The sequence below is a fragment of the Lipotes vexillifer genome, unplaced genomic scaffold, assembly GCF_000442215.2.
Source record: "Lipotes vexillifer unplaced genomic scaffold, Lipotes_vexillifer_v1.1 scaffold109, whole genome shotgun sequence".
Classification (NCBI taxonomy): Eukaryota; Metazoa; Chordata; class Mammalia; order Artiodactyla; family Lipotidae; genus Lipotes; species Lipotes vexillifer.
In genome coordinates, this window is record NW_006790015.1 from 2983039 (window position 1) to 3005732 (window position 22694).

At 44.9% G+C, this 22694-nt stretch overlaps 1 pseudogene; it reads right to left on the reverse strand.

Moving 5' to 3' along the window:
- The window catches only part of LOC103087494 (mevalonate kinase pseudogene), a 54589-nt pseudogene extending 32347 nt beyond the window's left edge, over window positions 1-22242 (reverse strand).
- Between the last annotated feature and the right edge of the window lie 452 nt (window positions 22243-22694).

Sequence of the window (22694 nt, forward strand, 5' to 3'; positions counted from 1 at the left end):
TCTTTCCCTTTTTTACACTTCTCAAGTTATTTCTTGATTTGGACAAAATACACTTTTTAACCCAGTTGAAGATATAAAAACCGACCTTTGAGAAAATGCATTATGATAATTATATTTTACTACTGCTGGCCAATATTATGTGTGTGCCGATAGAGAAAAATGCATTTTTGAGTTGTAAGACTTTTCTCTCTCCTTAATCTTCTTTTGTCTTAAAGGGAGGGCCAAAGAGGCCAGGAAGGCCCTGGTGAGGGCCCTGTCTATTGGGAAGGGCTTTGTAAAGCTCCCTGGAACAAAGAGACCTGCATTCACTCTGCAGGCCTAGGTGTCTCTGGTAACACCCTTTAACAGTTCCTTATTGTCCTACATTATTTAATGAGGCCAAGTGCATTACATCGGTGATTTTATGTAACCCTGGGAGGTAGGTGAGATTCATGGTGGGATGTTACAGAGGAGGAAAATTAAGCTCATCAAGTTGAAACACATCCCCCAAGCTCCAGCAGCTGCCATGTGAGGTGGTGAGAGGTCAGACCCTGCTATCTGATTCCAGGGCACCATGATCTCTCCACCACTCTGGGACATAGGGCCTCCCCAGAAGGTACCTCCACGTGACCAGAGATGTGGGGACCGTTGAGGCCTGAAACGTAGGGCTGCATGCCCTCAAACCTGAGCATTCCATGTCACTTTAAGAATGTGACAGTTCTGAGTCTTGTTGCTAGGCTAGCTGGGTATCCAGGCACGCTAATCAGAGCATATCTCAGTTCTGAACATCTTGGGGTGGGGTGTTCATATCTCTTCTCTCCCAGTGCAGGAAGTGTTGCCAAAGCCTGGTGTTAAATAAAAAGGATAATTCGGGGCTCTGAGATGAACCGTTGCTGTATGTATCAAACCCTTCACACATACTCCATGTTACACTAAGGAAAATGTAAGCACATCTCCCTGTCTGTGCGTGATCTAACCCTCACTCACGTAGCACTCTGGCTCACAAAGCACTTCCATGAACAATATCCTATTGTAAGCCCCTCAAGGTTAAATATTATATCCATTTCACAGGTGAGGAAACTGAGGAACAGCCGACTAAAGTAATGTACCTGGGGTTCCATAACTGAGATCAAAGGCATATGTGCAAACTCAGGCTTCCTGACTCCCAGAAGGTCAATGTTTGGGGCTCACTGGTGAGGTTGTACATGTCCCACTGTGGACGCTCTGTGAATTGTCAGGACATCTCCCTTGGCATGAATTTTCTTACTTTCCTTTTACGGGCTTCTATCAGCTATTCCCCAAACAGATTTTATTGTGGTTTTGCTTCCCCTGGACCTTTGTCCTTGTGTTAATGGCCTTTATTTCCCATTAGCCTCTCAGAGCTGGTGTATCGATGAGTGGGTATATTTTACAAAACTCACAAAAACCTGCTGTTTCCTTGAGGATCCAGAAAGAAAACAGAGAAACTGGAGTTTGCCTTCATGCTGCTCTTATTGCATTAGAAAGTAAATGCAGTCATCTTTACGTGTACATTTGGGATTTTCTTTTCTGGGTTAATTCTAGGGCAGCTAACATAAATAAAAATGCCTTTGCTGCTTTGGCAGAGTTTTGGAACTGGCTTAGCTTGATCAAGCTTGTCTCTTATAGTTTCTTCAAAAAAAATGTTTTCTTGAGATGAGTTGGCGGCAGTTCTGGTCAATTTCTTGTCGGTCTGGCAGAAAGCAAGTAGAACGTGTGTCTTCTCTCCTTCTCAGAGGTAGGTAGTATATTTTCAAAAATAGATCACATCTCTTCTTTCTCTCAAGAATGTTTGGCTAATCAGAGGCAAAGTCTTGGGGACCTTTTCGGGCTGTTTCCTGGGAATCTGCCATTGCAAATTCCATCCTTAAGATGCTTGCACCTGCTTTTATGTCTTTACTCCTTAGTTTCATTCTTATTTCTCTACAGAAGACTACATAGCCTCACATGTGTGTCTGTAAACATTTACCTTCTGATTCAAGTCTAGGTTCAGAAAGTAACTTGTACAACACTTACAGTTCCACTGTAGAAACTGACCATTTCTCCTTCTTAGGAGAGGTGGAGAGGCAACCTACATTAATTGAGCACTTTCTGTATTCCAGACACATGCATTTGTTTTCACTATGAACCTATGCATTCTCTTAGCCTATTATTTATTTATTTATTTATTTAATTTTTGGCTGCATTGGGTCTTAGTCATGCCGTGCAGGATCTTCATTGAGGCATGTGGGATCTTTGGTTGCAGTGCGTGGGCTTCTCTCTAGTTGTGGTGTGCAGGTTTTCTCTTCTCTAGTTGTGGCGCTCAGGCTCCAGGGCGCATGGGTTCCAGAGTGAGTGGGCTCTGTAGTTTGCATCATGTGTGCTCTAGTTGAGGTGCATGAGTTCAGTAGTTGTGGCGTGTGGGCTTAGTTTCCCTGCGGCATGTGGGAATCTTAGTTCCCTGGCCAGGAAATCTTAGAACCCGCGTCCCCTGCATTGTATAGGCTGGAGGGGAAAAATGACTTGCCTAAGTCACTTTACCAAGTAAGTGGTAAACTAAGACGTAAAGCAGGCCTATCTGACCACAGAGTGAATTCTGTTTTGCTCTGATGCCTCACCTGGGTTCAGAGGCTCTGTTGGATTAAATGTAGCTCTTGCCCTCTTGACTAAAATCCTTCACTGTGTTCTAATCCTTTCCCCCTCTAATTTGAAAGGGCATTGCACATGCTGTGTGGAATTTTTCCAGCGTGGGAGAAGACTGTGTTGGTATTCTGTTTCCACTTGTCGAGCCCAAACAAAGAGTGATTTATCTTCACCCAGAGCTGTCATGCCTGAGTACGTGGGCGCCAAGCACCCTTGCCAGGACTCCACGGAAGCCACATGATGTTGCTAAGCTATCGCCACCTGAATGCTAGTCAGTATAATGGTCACAATAATAATGGCTGACATCTGTTGAGCATATGTGCCCCAGGCACAGATCAACATGCTGTATGTGAGTTAACTCATTTAGTCCTTCAAACATCCCTGTGAGCACATTATTATCCCCATTTGGCAGATGAGGAAACTGAGGCTCAGAGAAGTTGTTAGCACTTATCACTGACTAACATGTAGTTGTTCTATACTTTTCTTATTTCTCTCTCTCTCCCCTTCTAGAAGGTAAGCTCTGTGAAGGCAGGGTTTTGGAGTTTGCTTTTGTTTTGTTGACTCTTGTATCCCCACTGCCTAAAAGGAGGCTTGGGACATAGTTGGTGTTCCATAAATAGTGTGGAATTAATGAAGTCATGTAGAACAGAGACAGGAGAGAAGCCACTCACCAGCTGAGTTGGATTGTTCGCCAGAACCTCTATGTTTTTCTTTGAGCCCTGGCCATTTGATTCAACTGATCTATTGTCCCTGGGCATCTGGAGGAGGCAAGAAGGCTGCCTCTATCTGGAACAATTGTGACTTTACAGGCACTGTCTGGGCCAAGTTCAGTGCCTGGCACTCAGTAGGCCCAAGCTGTCTGCGTGAATGAACAAATAAATAATTCCAATGATGGGAAACCCTGTGGCAGAAATGTACCAGTATCAGATTTGGGTGGAGAGAGAGACCAGATGGCTCCTCCCTAGAGGAACATGATTGCTTATCCACTGAGTACTTCCCATGGCCATGGTCCCAGCTCTCCAGGAACTTTTTGTCCAGATAAGCTTGCCAGGGCTTCCCTGGTGGTGCAGTGGTTAAGAATCTGCCTGCCGATGCAGGGGACGCAGGTTCGATTCCTGGTCCAGGAAGATCCCACATGCCACGGAGCAACTGAGCCTGTGCGCCACAACTACCGAGCCTGCGCTGTAGAGCCCGCGAGCCACAACTACTGAGCCTGCGTGCCACAGCTACTGAAGCCTGCGTGCCTAGAGCCCGTGCTCCACAAGAGAAGCCACCGCAATGAGAAGCCTGTGCACCGCAACGAAGAGTGGCCCCCGCTCGCTGCAACCAGAGAAAAGCCCGCGTGCAGGAACGAAGACCCAACACAGCCAAAAATAAAATCAATAAAAAATTTTAAAAAACCAAAACCCCAAAACCAGAAAAACAAATAAGCATGCCACTCCGTTATGGTAAATTTCATGCAAGTAACTGTGCAAAGTAGAAAGGAAGGTTACAGTTGAGGCAAGGAAAGTGAGAATATAGAGAAAGGAGCTGTTCCCCTTTTGCCAAAAAGGCCAAGAAACAAAAAGAACACTTTTCTTAGGAAACTTTCCGGACTTGATTCCCCCTTCCTGCTTTCTTCCCATCCATTTCTCTTTCTCCCTTCATCAACCCTGGCCAAGCTGCCACACCTTCGGATTTGTGGCATTTGTTTGGAAAATGCCATGCATTTTCCTAACAGATGTTTCTGTCCCTTTTGATCATATGTATTTTCTTACCTGTCAGTTGATTTTGACTGATTAGCAAAAGCACCTCAAAAACAAACACTAATAAAGATTCTCTAAACAAAACTAAATGAGCTTGCTTAAACCATATGTTGACATTTATGTTTGCAAGATTTTTCTTTAACAACAAAACAGGGTATGTTATTGGGAGGGGTTTATTTCATCACCCAGATGAATGCCTTATAGGAAGATTTTCCCCAAGGATTAATGAGAAGACTCATTTCAACAGATAAGCCCAATTTTGAACAGTTTACCCAGGTTATTAACAAAGGAACAAAATTCCCCCTGTGGAGGAGGTTGGGGCAATAAATCTCTCTCTTCTTTCTTTCCATCACTTAAGCCCTGCACACTCTCACACACACACACACACACACACACACACACACACACACACACACACTTACACATGATCTCTTGTTCCATCGCGAACATCTTTAAAATATGCCTGTAAGATGCTTAATCTACAACAGAGGTGAATAGAGGGATTCTGATTTGGTGCAGATGGGGAGATTACTCTGACTCAGAATAAAACAAAAGCTTTTTAATGTGTCTGATCTAGCTGTACTACAGGCTTTTATTCCCAGTTTTTGTAGTGCCTATCTGCTGTGTGAAGTTTATTTTCAATAGCTTATGGCCCAACACACAGCGGGTGAGTTGATGTTATGATGTGATGTTTGCTTCCAGGCAAAACTTACTGACAAGCAAAAGAAAGACAGAAAGAGCTTATTAATCTCCATATGTAAACGTGAGGATCTTAGCCCTTCTGGGCAACACTATAGAGCTATTAACAATAGCAGCTATAATTTGATAGTCATGATAATTTTTGCGTATGTGACATTTTAACTTTAAAAAGCTTTTTCTCACATATAGGATGAGTTAGTACTGGCCCACAAAAGGCCAAGAGAAACTTAACTCTCACTTGCATAGTTATGGCTTAGAAATGACTTGTTTTATTTAACATGTTTTAAAATTTATATTGGATGCTTGAAAAATATCGTACACCCCCGAACAGTTTATTAGCTGCCATATTCCGGATCTGTTGGTGTAATTAGAGCCACCCCTCCTGATAATGGCTGGCTGTTGTTTTAATAACATTAGAAGCTGCGCCTTTGTGTGTCTGTTTTGGCCAAAAGCGTGAAGTGTATCAGCTAAAGAAAATCCCAGTAGGTTGGAACTGGCAGCTCTGATCTTCTCTTATCCGAAACCCACTGCTTATGATATAGGTTGAGTATGTAACCAAGTGCAGAAAACTGTCAAGCCTGTTGCGTTCGGTGGCTTGGTGTGTCAGGGAGTGGCAATTGCTCCTAAACCCTTAGATGACAGTGTGAGGCCTTGGCGGGGGTATGTGCTGTGGCTGTATATATACATCCCTGGCTGATTTGCATGTAGCTCAGGGTTTTTTGTTTTTTTTGTGTGGTATGCGGGCCTCTCACTGTTGTGGCCTCTCCCGTTGCGCAGCAACAGGCTCCGGACGCGCAGGCTCAGCGGCCACAGCTCGCGGGCCCAGCCGCTCCGCGGCATGTGGGATCTTCCCGGACCGGGGCACGAACCCGTGTCCCCTGCTTCGGCAGGCGGACTCTCAACCACTGCGCCACCAGGGAAGCCCCTAGCTCAGGGTTTTGATGGCAGCCTGTAGCCAATGGCAAGAGAAGAATAACCAGGCCTTGCATTGTTTGGGGGTCCTTTAGAAGCACCCCATTGAACTGGAGTATATTACTCCAGTAATTGTAAGCATAGCTCAAAGGAAAGTTATTGGTTCATGTAAGTAGAAGTCTCTGGAGAGAGCAGGTGGTTTTCAGGGACTCACCAGTGCCTTAAGGACTTGGTTTCTCCACAGTCTCGGCTCTGACCTGCTCCATGCTGGCTTCATCTTCGTCTTTGAGCATGTTCTCCATAGAGGAGACTTCTCATAGTGACACCCTTATAGACAGCAACCCCAGCGGAAAGAGGGCTTCCAAAAAAACCCAGATTTAAGTCTCTCTGATCGACTTGGATTACAGGTCCACATTTGAAGAATCACTGAGCCTTGGGGGGACAGAATGCCCTGATTGGCCAGGCTTGGATCATGTACCCATTTCTCAGAAATAGAGAGAAAGGAGTTCCCCTCCTGGGCCACATCAACTGAGAGCTGGGTGCTCCTCAAGAGAAAATTAAGGAAGGAGTGGGGTTATCAGAGGGAAGAAGGAATGGTTGCTGGGCTTGGAAAACAAATGACTTCTCCATGGGGTCACTAGACCCTTGGATCTGACCGATTCTGTACCTTTGTTCCCTCCCCTTCTCCTGTCTCTGAGACATCCATCATGTTGAAATAGTTGTAGGACATTGGCCATTGAGATGGGTGCCAGGGTAGGTTCAAAGGTGAGTAAAGGCACAGGCCTTTCCCACCCAAAGCTCAGTCTGTACACACACACACACACACACACACACACACACACACACAATTTCAGTACTTGCAATAAGCTCTGTGATCCAGCCATGTACCAAGACCTGTTGGGAACACAAATGAGGAAACAATCTTTCTTCTTGGGAAAGTAAGCAGGGGCTTCTTGGAGGTAGAGACATTCGAACCAGGTCCTGAAGGCTGAGCACAGCACGTCTGGGGATATTTGTGACCAGTCTTCTTCTCCTGACCATTCTCCCTTCACTAACTATCCACCTATCTTACCCCTACGCCTCTACAGACACACCTCAGCCACGATCTCCACCAGCCAATGGGTGGTGCCGAGCGCGTATCCATCACACAGTAGTTGAGAAATCTCCTTCGGGGATCTTCACCTGTGTGGACCACTGAGCAGGTGAATGTGGTCTCCGCTCTGGTCGATCCCTTGGTGACAGGCTGCCTTACTCTTGACCAGGGTTTTCTAGCCCAGCTCTTTCTCTGCTGCCACGAAATCTTTCCTTTAGGGTTCCTCTAGCAGGGTGAGGGCAAGAGGAGAGTGTCATGTCCCAAAGCTGTCGATACCCATCCCTTGCTCTGGGCTCCCTGCCAGCCTGGGCACGAAATCCTTGGAACATCTTTGGCTGGACATCCATTCTCTTTCACCCCACCTCACTTCACCCCATCCCAGACCTGTAAGACAAAGCCCATTTCCACATTCGGACAGGCTGACCAGAAAGTATCATTTCTTCGTAAAACAGCTGAGGAGCCCAGACCCCCTAAAACTGCTGTAAGACTAAATGTGTCAAGGTGACTAGTAAACTGTTTTGTGAAATTTAGCAGTGGAGTCTGGATATACTATGCTGGGTATACACCGTGAAGGTCCAATTTATTTCTTAAGACAATTCAGGAACAGCAAGATAATTCACCTTCAGGTACCTATCCTTCCTTAGGTTTTGGTTTTAATTAATTGAGTCAGCAGGACCATTCAAAATCTGATTTCCCAGAGAGTGTTTCCTTTGTGAGTGTGCATGATTTTGCAGTATCTGGGTGGAAAGTAAAAAATGTAGATCATCTGGAATCCGAAAACAGGACGTTTGTAAGAATACTGGTGGTTGGCAGCACTTGTCACTTTTCCTTTAGGTGTCTGAGACTTCAGAACCTGAGGCGCAAACATGTAGGTTTCTCTTTATATTCTGTAAATCACAAATCCTCCTGTGGCTGCAGCTCTGAGAGAAGGATGTTCATTTCACCATTTCTTCTAATTAAGCGAAGTGGTGACTTAGCCATTCTAACTCTCTTATATGAGCCAGGTTTCTCACCATCTTTTTTCTTTTTAAATGTCTGTGTCCTACAGTAGGGTTTCTTAATCTTGACTCTGTTGAGCTTTTGGGCTGGACAGTTCTTGGCTAGGCAGGATGGGGGCTGGGGGCCCTGTGTGTCCTGTGCATTGTAGGATGTTTAGCAGCATCCCTACTGTCTCCACTAGATGCCAGTCTCCCCACCAATTCTGACAACCCAAAATGTCTCCAAACATTGCCAAATGTCCACTGGGGGGCAAAATCATCCACAGCTCAGAGCCACTGTCCCAGAGCCTTGCTACTCCGTGGACCGTGGGTCAGCAGCATTGCATCCCCCGTGACTGGTTAGAAATCCAGACTCTGGAATCCTACTGCAGAACTACTGGACCACAGTCTGCATTTTTTAAAACATCTTTATTGGAGTATAATTGCTTTACATTGTTGTGTTAGTTTCTGCTGTATAACAAAGTGAATCAGCTATACGTACACATATATCCCCATATCCCCTCCCTCTTGCATCTCCCTCACACCCTCCCTATCCCACCCCTCTAGGTGGACACAAAGCACCGAGCTGATCTCCCTGTGCTATGTGGCTGCTTCCCACTAGCTATCTATTTTACATTTGGTAGTACTAGTATATATGTCAATGCCACTTTCTCACTTCATCCCAGCTTACCTTCCCCCTCCCTGTGTCCTCAAGTCCATTCTCTACCTCTGCGTCTTTATTCCTGTCTTGCCCCTAGGTTCTTCAGAACCATTTTCTTTTTTTTCGATTCCATATATATGTGTGAGCATACGGTATTTGTTTTTCTCTTTCTGACTTACTTCAGTCTGTATGACAGACTCTAGGTCCATCCACCTGGACAGCTACATGTAAAAGAGTGAAATTAGAACACTTCCTAACACCATACCCAAAATAAACTCAAAATGGATTAAAGACCTAAATGTAAGGCCAGACACTGTAAAACTCTTAGAGGAAACAGAGGCAGAACACTCTATGACATAAATCACAGCAAGATCCTTTTTGACCCACCTCCTAGCGAAATGGAAATAAAAACAAAAGTGAACAAATGGGACCTAATGAAACTTAAAAGCTTTTGCCCAGCAAACGAAACCATAAACGAGAGGAAAAGACAACCCTCAGAATGGGAGAAAGTATTTGCAAAGGAAGCAACTGACAAAGGATTAATCTCCAAAATATACAAGCAGCAGAAGCAGTTCAATATCAAAAAACAAACAACCCAATCCAAAAATGGACAGAAGACCTTTGAAACCTTTATTACAGATCCCCAAAGATTAAACTGTATTGGAGAGGTCACAGTACTGAATCAGAAAAAGAGCCATTTTTAAAAAGGTCTGTACACAGCTAGTGGGGGTGGGGTGGGAGACGTACAGTTCTGCACTCCAACATCAAATACACAATGCAGAACGGTTTCAGTGATTATCACAGATTTCTAGACCACTACCATGTATGCTAGTCCCTGGCCCACTTTTTAAAGTTGCTTTTAAAAAGGATTAAAAGTGCACAGACACTTTTTTTTTTTTGCGGTATGTGGGCCTCTCACTGTTGGGGCCTCTCCCGTTGCGGAGCACAGGCTCTGGACGCGCAGGCTCAACGGCCATGGCTCACGGGCCCAGCCGCTCCGCGGCATGTGGGATCCTCCCGAACCGGGGCACGAACCCGTGTCCCCTGCATCGGCAGGCGGACTCTCAACCACTGCGCCACCAGGGAAGCCCACAGACACTTTTAAATAGACATTTCTCCAAAGAAGATATACAGATTGCCAACAAACACATGAAAGGATGCTCAGCATCACTAATCATTAGAGAAATGCAAATCAAAACTACAATCTGTATTTTATCGCAATTCCCAGGTGATTTGTGTACACATAACAGTTTGAGGAGCTTTTTAGTAGTTCAACGAGTTAAGGTAGTAGTTCTCAAACTTCTCTGTATATCAAAATCACCTTGACAGCTAATGAAGAACACAGATGCCAGGCTCGTTGAAGTAGGAGAGAGCCTGGCTCTTTGCATTTTTTCCAGGTACCCCAGGTGATCTGATACTGACCAACATTTGAGACTCATTGCCGTAAAACCCACAAGATCAGAAAATAAACCAGCTTCTGTGCTGAGGTTAGTGCCTCGATATAATTTTTAAATTCTGGAGGGGAAATTTGAGATGCAGTAATCCTGTTGAGGGACCCAAGCAAGGTGTCCTGATGTTCAGCATCTTATCACATCTCAAGCTTTGGTGGAGATAGACTTCACATTCTCTGGGGAAAGCCAGTTCGCTCCAAGGGCTGCAATCCAAATAGAAATTCAAGAAGTATTTGCAAGCATGAGATGCAAACTGGAGATGGTTTTCTCTGGGGTTGATATTCTCTAAGAGGAAATGGGATGTGAATAAACATGCTTTTTTTGGGTAAAGATTCCTCAGGTGCAATGCGTTTGTCTGTTCTGTGTTGGATAAGGATCAGTGTCAGCCAGACTTCCCATGCTGCACCTGGTAAATAGAGAGGGAATGACAATTGATTTCGTATCTTGTTGAGTGATGGTGGGGGTAGGTGAGACTGCATAATGACTAGGATCTTGTGTGTGTGTGTGTGTGTGTGTGTGTGTGTGTGTGTGTGTGTGTGTGTGTGTGTGTCTTGTGTGACGCACATTCTTTCTAGCCTTTTCTTTATACGTGACAAAAATTGACTTTTCTTTTTCTCCAGTTCATTAAATTCAGTCATGGTGTTTATATCTAATCTTAGTGGTTTAAAATCTTTTTCGATAACTTCACCTTTGCAAATCCATTGTAAGCTTTGTATAAATGTTAGCCCGAAGGCTACAATTATAAGAGAATTGCAAGGACAGAATGAATGATAGCAATCTTGATTATTAAGAAGTCTTTGACCTATGCAGAGTACAGGTCTCGAAAATAGCAGAGTGAATTATAGCACTCTTTCTTTTATTTAAAGCAACAAACAAACACACTGCGGATTTCAAATGTCATGCAATATAGCATTTCTATATTACTGTATTTGTAGCTAAAGACCAAAGGCTTCAAGTACTCCTTACTGATAGTGTAAACACAGAGCTGTTCTCTTTACATTTCCCAAGATTGTACCATTTCCATTCTTGCATGTTTTTCTTCCAAATGGTTTAAATATTTAATGACAGTGTAAAATAATAAAGCTTTCCAGATTTTCTTGAAAGAGAGGTGGGCTAGTTTGGTGGAAAGATACTGATGTTTTGCTCGTAATTGCCTTGGGTTTACATCCCATTTCCACCATGAGGTAACTTGATGACTTCTAAGCAGACTCGTCAACCAAATCCCATGAGGTTTTTATTAATATCATCATTCCATCTTACAGATGAGGAAATGTGCCTCCCTGGGCCTCAAATACCCTCCTTGCCTAGGGTGACAAACTAGAAAGTGGCCCAGGAGGGACTCAAACCCAAGGGTCTGGCTCTGAGTTTGTGATCTTAACCCACAGGCTGTGCTGCGTCTCTTGTGTGAATACTGGCTGGAAAGTGTCCTGCATGTGGATTTCATAAGAGAAGATGCAGGAGGAGTTGTTAGTGGAGGGAAAATTAAGGAAAGGTAAAAAGATAAGGGTCTTCTCAGTAAGCAAGTATGGGTAGAATGGCGTGGCCGAGACGCCAAACTCAAAGATATTGTGAAGAGAGGCAGGTGAGTGAGGATGAGGGTGCCTGCCTGGGTAGGAATTAGAGCTGATCCTGTATGTGTGGCTGACTCTTAAAGCCTCTTCTGTTGAGATTCTCCCCTAAGGGACTCTGATCAGGGTCTGAGAAATCACGACAAACCAATGGGCAATGTGCAGAGGTCAACAAACCCTGGCTTCTCAGGCCACTGGGGGACTTTGGGTTGTCATAGTAACTGAGGGGCATGATTGATATCTCATGAATGAGACAGGGATACCAAACCTCCTACAGAGTATAGGGAAATCTCATACAGTACAGCATCATTCCACCCAAATGCCTAGAGTTGTTTTATCAACAGTGACAAATGAGAGGCAACCCAAACACAGAACAACATGGAAATAAATTATGATTAAATCATTTCAGTGAAAGTTTACACAGACATTTAAAGTGGTGGCCATGAAAACTGTGTAGCATCATGGGAGATATTGCTAATAGAAAACTTTCAAAATATCAAAAGTATTTGAAAGGTCCCATGTATTCATGCATAAGAACTAAGAAGAAACAGAAAAAAACCCAGCATATTCCTTGGCAGTGGTCAAGATATTGATAATTTATTTCTTTTAAAAATAATCCAGTTTGTATCACGTCTGTTTCATTAATTTAGAAGAATCAAGGGATGTGTTCAGTCCTTCACCCTGTGACAGTGATTACCTGGCAGGGGCAGGGATGGGGGAAGGTGTTTTCACCAGGTGTCAGGGCGCACAGAACTGGAAGGTGAATGCTGGAGGGCTTTCCTGGAGCAGGCATGAAGCTCAAAGCAAGTTAGACCCCAGGCTGTCAGTGTGGAGGGCAGCAGAGCATGGGGTGAAGGTGTGGGATATACCCAGGGGAGGGAGCAGTTCATTTGTATGAAGAAGCTGGCTATTCAAAGTTGGGGATCGCCACCCTGGCTGCCCACTGGAATAACCTGGATAGTGCTTAAAAACACAGATTCCCGGGCTCTCCTGATCAAGTCAATCAATCACTGGGAGTGGCAACAAGGAATGCATTAAAAAAATTTGTTTTGCGGGCTTCCCTGGTGGCGCAGTGGTTGGGAGTCCGCCTGCCGATGCAGGGGACGCGGGTTCGTGCCCCGGTCCGGGAAGATCCCACGTGCCGCGGAGCGGCTGGGCCCGTGAGCCGTGGCCGCTGAGCCTGCGCGTCCGGAGCCTGTGCTCCGCAACGGGAGAGGCCACAGCGGTGAGAGGCCCGCGTACCGCAAAAAAAAAAAAAAAAATTTGTTTTGCACATGACTTTGTTTTTAATTGAAGTGTAGTTGATTTACAATGTTGTATTAGTTTCTGGTGTGCAGCAAAGTGATTCAGATATATATTGATTTATATATATACTTTTTCACATTCTTTTCCATTGTGGTTTAGTACAAGATATTGAATACAGTTCCCTGTGCTATACAGTAGGACCTTGTTGTTTATCTGTTTTATATATAGTATCTGCTAATCTCAAACTCCTAATTTATCTCTCCCCCACTTCCCCTTTGGTAACCATAAATTTGTTTTCTGCATCTATGAGTCTGTTTCTGTTTTGTAAATAAGTTATGACAATCTCTAGAACCATCCATGTTGCTGCAAATAGCATTATTTCTTTTTTCGTGGCTGAGTAGTATTCCACTGTATACATACCACATCTTCTTTTTCCAGGGGAATGCTTTTTTTTTTTTTTTTTTTTTTTGCGCAGGCGCAGCGGCCATGGCTCATGGGCCCAGGTGCTCCACGGCATCTTTCCGGACAGGGGCACGAACCCGTGTCCCCTGCATCGGCAGGCGGACTCTCAACCACTGTGCCACCAGGGAAGCCCCCAGAGGAATGCATATTTTTAACAGTGTTTCCAGATAATTAAATATACACCTGAGGTTGAAGCCAAGGATCCAAAGAGGGAAATAATAACCTTTGAAAATATCCCAAGTGAGAATTTTGGTGACGTACTAAAAGAAAATTAAGTCAGATCAAAGCATATCTTCTTTGTCTTAGCTTTAACATCATTTGGAATAAATTCCCTGTCCTTCCACTAAATTTTTCTTTAGTTCCTTCCAGAATTCTGAGCAGAACAGGCCACTGGTGAGTTGGCCCATGGGGGAAGAGATTGGCTGGATTTAAATTTGGAGAGATTGGGGTGGTCCAGAAATGACCATTATGTATCTCACTCAGCAGTCATCATTAGATTCTTACTGCTCCTCTGAAGACCCTGGTTTCCACCACTTCTCAACAGAAGATCGCTGGTCAAGTGCCCAATAAATCACAGTCTACGAGGGACCTCTAATCAGACCTGTCTCAGTAAGATTTGGAAATTCCTATCTTTTTGACTCTCTGGCTTCACCCTGTCTACTCAAAGTGTAGAGCAGCAGCAATCACATAGGAGCAGAAATGCAAAATTCTGGGCTCCACTGCAAACCTACTCAGAATCTGCATGTTAACAGGATCTCGGGATTTTCATAGGCACATTAAAGTTGGGGAAACACAGCTATAGACCAGTGCTATCCAATAAAACTTTCTGCAATGATGGAAATTTCTATATCTGTACTGTTCAATATGGTAGCTGCTAGCCACATATGGCCATCGAGCATTTGAAATGTGGCTAGTGCGACTGAGGAGCTGAATTTTAAATTTAATCATATTAAATTTAAATATCCCATATGGCTAATATATGACCAATGGCTACCATATTGGATGGCTGTAAATCCTTCTAAAATTTAGCTCCATCTTACATCTCCAATGGACCCTCTGCATTATGGTTACTTGTATTTCCAAAAAGAAAAAAGGAAAGGAAAGGAAGGGAGGAAGGAAGGAAAGAAGGAAAAAAAGGAAGAAATGAAAGAAACAAATCACCCTTTAGCTATACTCTTCACCTGGGTGCAAAGAGTGTGGCGCTATACTATGGGAGGAGTGATCTCCATTCCCACACTCTCGCCCCAGCTGAGTTCACCTTCAGCTTATGCCAGCAAGACAGCCCATAATTATGACTATAAAGCTCTGTTTGAGCAAGCAAAGAAGATGTGTTTGTATGGAGGAAAAGGATACTTAAAGAGCTTTAGAGAATAAGAATAATAAAGTATTAAACCTTCTCCATGTCCCAGGCTAAGTTCTTTATATTCACAATTTCATTTAATCCTCACAACAAGAAGGTAGAGATTTTTGTCTTCTTGGCCACTGTTGATTCCCAAGCGTTTGGAGCAGTGAATGGCACACAGCAGATGCTTAAGTAACGGTTAAATGGATGAACTATTATCCCCATTTTAGAGATGACAAAATTGAGGCACAAAGAAGTTAAGTAATTTTCCTGAGGCCATAGAGTGACAGGGCAAGGATTTAAGTCCCTGCAGTGGAGGCTCCAAATCCCCTCTCAGCATCATGCATGGATACCCAGCCTGTTTGACCACATTAATAAATGATGGTCCATCTGCTGCTTCTGCTAGATTCACCTATGCTACTTGAGGCAGAAGCAGAGTTTAGATATAAAGGGAAGGCTTGATTTTAAAATATTTGTTGAATGCCTGCCATTTGCCACACTCTAGGGAAGCAGTGGTACGTAGCAGTGTTTCATCACCTTTAACGTGCTTGGATCTTGTTAAAATGCAGATTCTGATTCAGTAGGTCTAAGGTGGGGCCTGAGGTCCTGCATTTTTAACCAGCTTCCTGGAGATGCCAAGGCCACTGGTCCAAGAATAGCAGTTGGAGAGTGGGCAGCACAGCCCTGCTGTCAGGGAGCTCGTAGTCAGGAGGTGGAGGGGAGGGAGTTCACAGTGACATTGCAGAGTGACAGTTACTCCCATAGGATACAGTAGGTGCTGTAGGGCTTGTGAAGGGACAGCCAACGGTCACTTCCTGGAGGAAGTGCATAAGAGGTGAGGTAGGTAAAGGAAGTAATGGAAGGGTATTCCAGGAAGAAGGAACAGCATGTGCAAAGAATGGGAGGCTCAAGCAAGGATGGGGCATCTGGGGATGTCTTGACATCCTATGGTGCACCTGCTTCTCCCAGGGCAAATACCGTATCTAAAGGATGGCGTGTTGGGTTTCAAATGCTGCCTTTTCTTGTCTGCAGGCTGGAGCCCAGGTCACCTGCAGCTTACCCTGAATCCCATCCTCAAAGCACTGCTTGGTTCTAGTTGGTATTTCTGATTTCCCGTTTGATGTTTGGAATCCTCTGCCCACTGCTCCTCAGCCCCATGCGATGTGCTGGCGTCCCCTGGAAGCCTAATGAGGCAGTTGCCGTGGTAACCCGGTGACATCCCTCTGTAGCTGATGCTAATGCCGTAGCTCCCTAAACCCTGTGCCTGTTTCTCTCTGTTTGGTAAATTAATAACATTTAAATTAAACATATTAATTTATTTCATGTCAATTAATTTGTATGTTAAGCTGCATGCTGGCTTCACCCTCCCCTCCCCACAACACCCATTAATTAACTCCAGCCAAATCGGGAGCCCATCAGAGAAGGTTGCAATAGCTTCTAGCAAACTGCAATTACAACACTCTGCTCCTATGTAGAAAGGAATCAATGTCAAAATAATTGCTTTTCACAAGTCTACAGTCAGCTGTCTTGTCAGATAGTTAACTTATAATTATAACCATTTGGATTTTTAAAACTAAAATATGTCGCCAAAATACTAGAAGGAAAAGCAGTGGCTGCTAATGCAACTAATTGTGTTGAATATCTCCCTTTTTTCAATCTTTTTTTTCCCCAATACCAATCATCTCTCTCTAAGGCTAGTGATGACTAGGCAATTTTGAGTTCCCATTTCAGGAACCATGGTTCCCAAGAGGTGCTTACAGTGAAATGTTGAACACACCAGTGAGTTCCACTGGACCCCAAACGAGCCAGTTTTTGCCTGTCTTTATTTTCTGTCTTTGTGGAGACGGTGGGAAAGCTGGCTCCTCCAAATGAGATTATGTTCCTAGAATCTGCGCTCCCTGGAGGGGCATGGGTACCGCCAAGCTTAGTGTGTGCCTTGCTGATCTCACTGGAGCAGCTTCTCTTTCCCCAAACTCTCTTGGCACAGCTTTTTAGCATGTACTGGTGTCTTTCTCCAGGCTTTGGGGCACAACTCTTTATTTATGGTAAAAACTGGTGTCTGGGAAACTGCACATAGGTGAATGCCACTCACAATTCTTCATTCTGGCAGGAAGTGGAGCTATGGGAAGGTCGATGGCTACGCACAGCCTTCTACCAGTGATCCAGTATTGCGCTTTTCAGATTGGGTGTGCCGGAGACCTACTCACGTTGTAGCCTTAGATATGATGTGTTATATCCTGGTGGATCCTGGAGCTCCAATTTGTCTACCATCTAATCACCTCCCCCTGCACGTCCAGCCAGCCAGCTGGATGTTGACCAGCTGCATTCTTGCACAGGCTTGCCTCTGTGTTAGGCTCTGGGGATTGAGAGGTGAGCAAGGAGAGTTTGCCCAAAGCCCACCTAGATTAGAGCTGGGGCATGACCCTCTTCTTTATCATTGGGGTTTTGTTAAAGAGCAAAACAGGTTTATCATTTCTGCTATTGATTTGTTGGAGACCCCTTTTGACTTTTGACAGTCACTGAAGACATTTATCTTCCAAAGTCAAATACTTCCTTTGTCAAAGCTTCCTCCTATCTGTAGTTTACAAAGGTTTGTTTTGGGATGGAAAGTAAGAAAAAAAAACAAAACAAAACCCAACAACATCTCCATGGCAGGTGCACACACGTGCACACACCTCTCAACTTATCCATTTTCCTGGAGTTATAACTCCTTTTCCTCCAGCTGGGGCAGATGGGTGTTTATCACCAGGGTAAAGAACTGCAGGAATGAGGGTACCACAAGTTACTAAAGATTTAAGGACAGGATGCTAAAAAATGCCTTTCAGGTTTTACCAGTATAAGGGGAACTACCTGTTTTATGTATGCAGGAAAATTGAATTTACAAAATCTCCTCTAAACCAGCAACTCTGCCTCTTGACCCAGTAACTGCTGCACTGTAGGCAGTTCATGAATATTTATTTTAGGGTCCCGGATTTCTTTATGTCTTTATACAAGCCTCTAATCTATTTTGTGCCTGCTGTTTCTCCTGACTTAAAAATAGATGTGGTACCTTCCTTCCTCATAGGTATGTCAGGAATTGGTTGAAAAGCCATTTGTAGGACTTTTACATGCTACCTGGCGTGCCAAATTGTAACCCTCCTAATTGGAGGGCTTGAATACTATTTGCTTATAATCTATTTGTAATTATTAGTCATTTACTTCATAGGGTTGGTTTGGGGGCACCTGAAGAGGTATGTCCAAATACCACGTGTATATCAGTAAGTGGACTTCAGTAAGGTTCTATGTTGATGTAATTATATGCAAAAAAAGAATTGATCAGTAGTACAGGGAGGATTCCCAGAACAAATAATTTGTTTCCTTCCTCATCATGAGGCTTCATGAGCTAATTCTTACAGAGTGGCTAGTTCTGGCCAGATGAAGGATGCTCAGTGAGGATTTTGCAGGTGACCAGTACTGACGTAATTCATTATCTCGTGTAGGCAGAGAGAATGGTTTTCTTTGTTCCGGAAATGCATGGGGAAGATGCTGCTTTGGCCTTGTCTAATTTTCAAGAAAAATGAGAAGATACATTTTAGGACATGCAGTCTTCCTTCCTGAGAATAAAAGGCAGAGAGCTTTCCTTTCAGTTCTATTGCCGGCTCGAGTTTTGCTATAGGATTTGAAAATAATGGAGTTGGGTTGTCATGGCAGTGCATCCCGTGTTGTAGTTTTGATATTGTGGCTGATTTCTCAACACTACTTTTATTTCAAGAACTGCTGAAAGTTTCTCGATACTCTGCTTCAAGGGCACGTGGATTGGCAGCTTAGACGTCCGATGAAGGAGCAGGTGTGAGGCTTGCCTTCCTTCCTGGGTGTCGTTGACAGAGTGGAATTCTTGAGTCTCTGAGATTGAGAGAAAAATCTAAAGAAACTTGGTGTCCTTATTTAACAAAACCACTTTTGTACACCTAACATCTCTCGGAACTGCTGGGCCGAACAACTTTTCTCTCCAAACAAAATTATTTCCCCGCTTGGGAACGTGTATATTACATCTGATGGCTGGTGGTCCTTAATGATCATTGATACCTTCTATTCCCTTAGTCTGCCCAACCTGTTACTCCCTTGGGGTCTTCTTAGACGACTCCTCTCTGGCCCGTCTAATGGGTCACCAAGTCTTGTCATTTTTTAGAATGATAAACAACATTTGTTGAGCGCCTTCTCAGTGTTTGGCACCATTCTAAGTGCATTGCATGCAATATCAAACTTAACTTTGACATCAACCCCGTGAGGCTGATAACATTCCTTATTCTCCTCAGGACATAGATAGGAACATGGAGGCATAAGAAGATCAAATTACTTGCTCAAGTTCACATACAATAGGGACGGCAGGGTCAGGGTTCAAACCCAGAGCCTGTGCTCTTAGCCACTGTGCCTACGCTGCCCACATTCTGTCTCCTTCGTGCCTATAGAGTCCACCAACCTCTGTCCATCCCCACCATGAGCTCAGACTCCCCTTGTCTCTCTCTTTTTTTTTTTTTTTTTTTTTTTTTTTTTTTTTTTTTTTTTTTTTGCGGTACGTGGGCCTCTCACCGCTGTGGCCTCTCCCGTTGTGGAGCACAGGCTCCGGACGCACAGGCTCGGCGGCCACGGCTCACGGGCCCAGCCGCTCCGCGGCATGTGGGATCTTCCGGGACCGGGGCACGAACCCGTGTCCCCTGCATCGGCAGGGGGACTCTCAACCACCACGCCACCAGGGAAGCCCTCCCCTTGTCTCTTGCTGAAGCCACTGCCCCAGCCTCCTGAACTTGTCCCTCTCTCAGTCTGGCCCATTTCCAATCTCTTCTTCATGCTGCCACCGTAGTGATTGTTTTGAATTTCCATCAGAGTTACACCCCCTCCCACCCCTGCTCAACGCCTTCAATGGACTCTCAGAGCCTCCCTGATGTCGCCCGAACTCTTTAATGAGTATGTGCCTCCTGTGTGTGCTGCCCCCCTGCTTGAAATGATAGTGAAAATATCCGTGAACTTGATAATGATGAGAACTGACATTTACTGAGCATATGCAAAGTGCCAAATGCGTTATGGGGATCATCTCGTTGGATCCTCTCAACAACTCGAATTGGAGCTGGGTCGGCTTCAGACAGGGGCAGTGTGACTCCCGGCCCTCGACTTTGAACCACATCGTCCTGCTTCCCCTGCTTTCTGCACCCTGGGTGTACCGAGCAACTTGCAGTCCCCCCAGGGGCTGTGTGTTATCCCGCCTCTGGACCTCCACCCTGAGCCTCCCCCCTGCCTAGCACTGTGCCTGGCACATGAAGACGTTTGTTGAGTGAATGGAAGAACTTCACAGAAGATGTCATACTGTTCAGGATCCACTGGGGCCACTAACGTATCAGAGGGGGAAACAAGCCCAGTAACACAAGACAAAACCAAAAGAGAAGCCAGGGACGGGGAGGATTACCGAGGGAGGATGAGTAAAACCAGAGGTGGGAGAGGACAGGACTTGAGAGCCAAGATGCGCAACTGATGTTGTCTCCAACCTGAGAGGTAACGCTGGGAACACACAAGGTGACCAGTGGGGTCAGGAATCAAAGTGGCAGAGGCTCTGAATTCCACAAACCAGGGATGGGGGCTGCTGTGTAATTCCTGGAGACAGTTAAAGCAGCTCTGTTGACACTGAGGACTTGATTCCTTCCCACCAACTGACTGAGGTACAGGGGTCACCTTCTCCTGGCTGTGCAAGTACCAAGTTAGATACTGGATAAGGCTGTTAAAACAGGCTGGTGAAAAGCCTTGCCAAAGAGCTTGCGATTTTATTGTGTAATCTATGGAGAGCCACTGGAAAGCACACAAGTCCTCCCCCGCCTGCTGGGAAGTTTAGATTAATACCTAGTCACAGCAGCCATGGCAGAACTTCCAGAAGCCCATGTCACGCAAAGCAGATGAAGTTGAAATCCTCTCCTAGCAAAAGCAGTTTCTCATTACTTTTTCGTTCCTCAAACACACGCAAGGGAGACTCAGAATTTGTAAAGGGAAGTAAACCTGGGAAGCAGTGTTTAGTTCTCTATTAACCCAGCTCACTCTTCACCGGGGCTGGAACTAGCAGATTTTCTCTTCCATCCAGGCAGGGCGATTCACTTAGGGGGATGAGCGTGGAAAACCTGAGCTGGAGTGACAGTTGGGCCCAGCAAGGCTGGGTTTCCATTGTGTGTCTTTGATTGCTGAATGGAGTTAGTTATTAGCTCCACTAAGAATGTCATCTAAATATAAATCTCCTGTGTGACTAATAGATAAATGCTCCTTTTTGCCTTGATTTTCCAAACAACCTATATCAGGTGTCTGGACATAATGGCAAAGCTAGACCTGGACTCACACCACAAAAGGGAAAAGAAATGTACATGATCAGGAGCTAATTTAAATGTAGCAGGAGACATGTGGGTGTTTCCTTTTAGCTAACCTTTTCTCCCCCCTGCCCCACCCCACCCCGGTGCTTTTGCAAAAACTTTCTGAGAGCCCCTGGGAGACTTCATCCAACCTGACTGCAATGAGAGACTGTGAAATAAGGACCGAGTTGGTTAATTCTAATATTGCACCATTAAGGGAAATGATTTCTTTTCCATGGAGCCAAATTGGATTAATTATATGCATGCAGAGTATACTTAACAAATGGCATAATTCAAAGGTGCAGAGCTGGGTCACGGACAATTTGGTTCTTTGTTTTTCAACTGACAAGGCGTTTGCCATTTACACTCCGAATTAAATATGCTGGGTTTGAACATTCTTGTGGTCGTTACTGTTGGTCGACGGGCTTTGATGCGTTTATTTTTTTCCCCTAGACTATATACGTAATGCTACAGATTACCACTGGTGGAGTTAAAACACAGCCAGAAGAGAGAGTTCACCGTTCACTGGTTGCATTTAGTGCCTGATCAGAATACAGAGTGCCATCAATCCAATTTACCCCTTGATTATCAGCCTGCTCTGTGTAATTAAGGGATGAGGCCTGGCTTGCTGCCCTTTCTTCACCCAGTAAGGACTGGTCTGAAGCATTAAGTTCTGAAGGCAGAGTTGGCCTTGTGGTGACATCCCCAATGGCACCTATCGGGCAGGTGACAAAGATGGGGAAAGGCTCTGTGCCCTCAGCACTTACAGGGAGCAGCATGCGGTGGGGGGGGAGGGCGTGATAAGGCTCTGTTAAAGCTTTCATTAGGTGAGAGATGACAGAGAGACAGCAATCTTAAGTTTCTTCCTCTGGCATTCCCCTTCCCCCGCCACACACACCTTCTTTCCCTCCTTCTACAGTGACACCGGGAGGTGTAACTGCATCTCTGGTCTTGCGAGAGGTCCTAGTCTGATGGAAGGGCAGACAGAGCAACAGCCTGCTGCTGTCGGCGTCCGTGGTTGCCACCGTGGAACTGTGTCGTGATTGACAAAAATTTGCCAAAGACAGCATTTGAGGATGTACAGTTTCTTTAATGCCCAAGGCCATGGTTTCAGAAATAACACAGAGTGCTCCTGGATGGAGGGACAGACAGCTACCCAGGTCTTCCTAATGCCCCTGTGGACTTACAGCTGAAGATAAATCACCTGCCCCAAAGCAAGGATTTGGCCAGACGTGAGAAGTTTCTTCTGCTATTCTTATGGGGACTTTTGGACTCTCTTATTCACCCCCTGTCCCCACAGCTAGGTGGTTTCTAGCTATGTGTCTGTTCACTCATCAGATGCAAATATCTTCTGACAAAAAACCTCCAATATATTTACTGTGAGATGCAGGGAAACCATTTCCTAGGAGCATCCCTCAGCAAGCTCAGGCTTCAGCCTGTCTGAGGTCCACTTTGGCTAGAAATAAATATTTACAAAGGTCTTAGGAAGTGTTTCTCTGAGGGAATCTGGGAGGGCTTCATAGAGGAGGCATCATTTGACTTGAGTTTTGATGCAAGA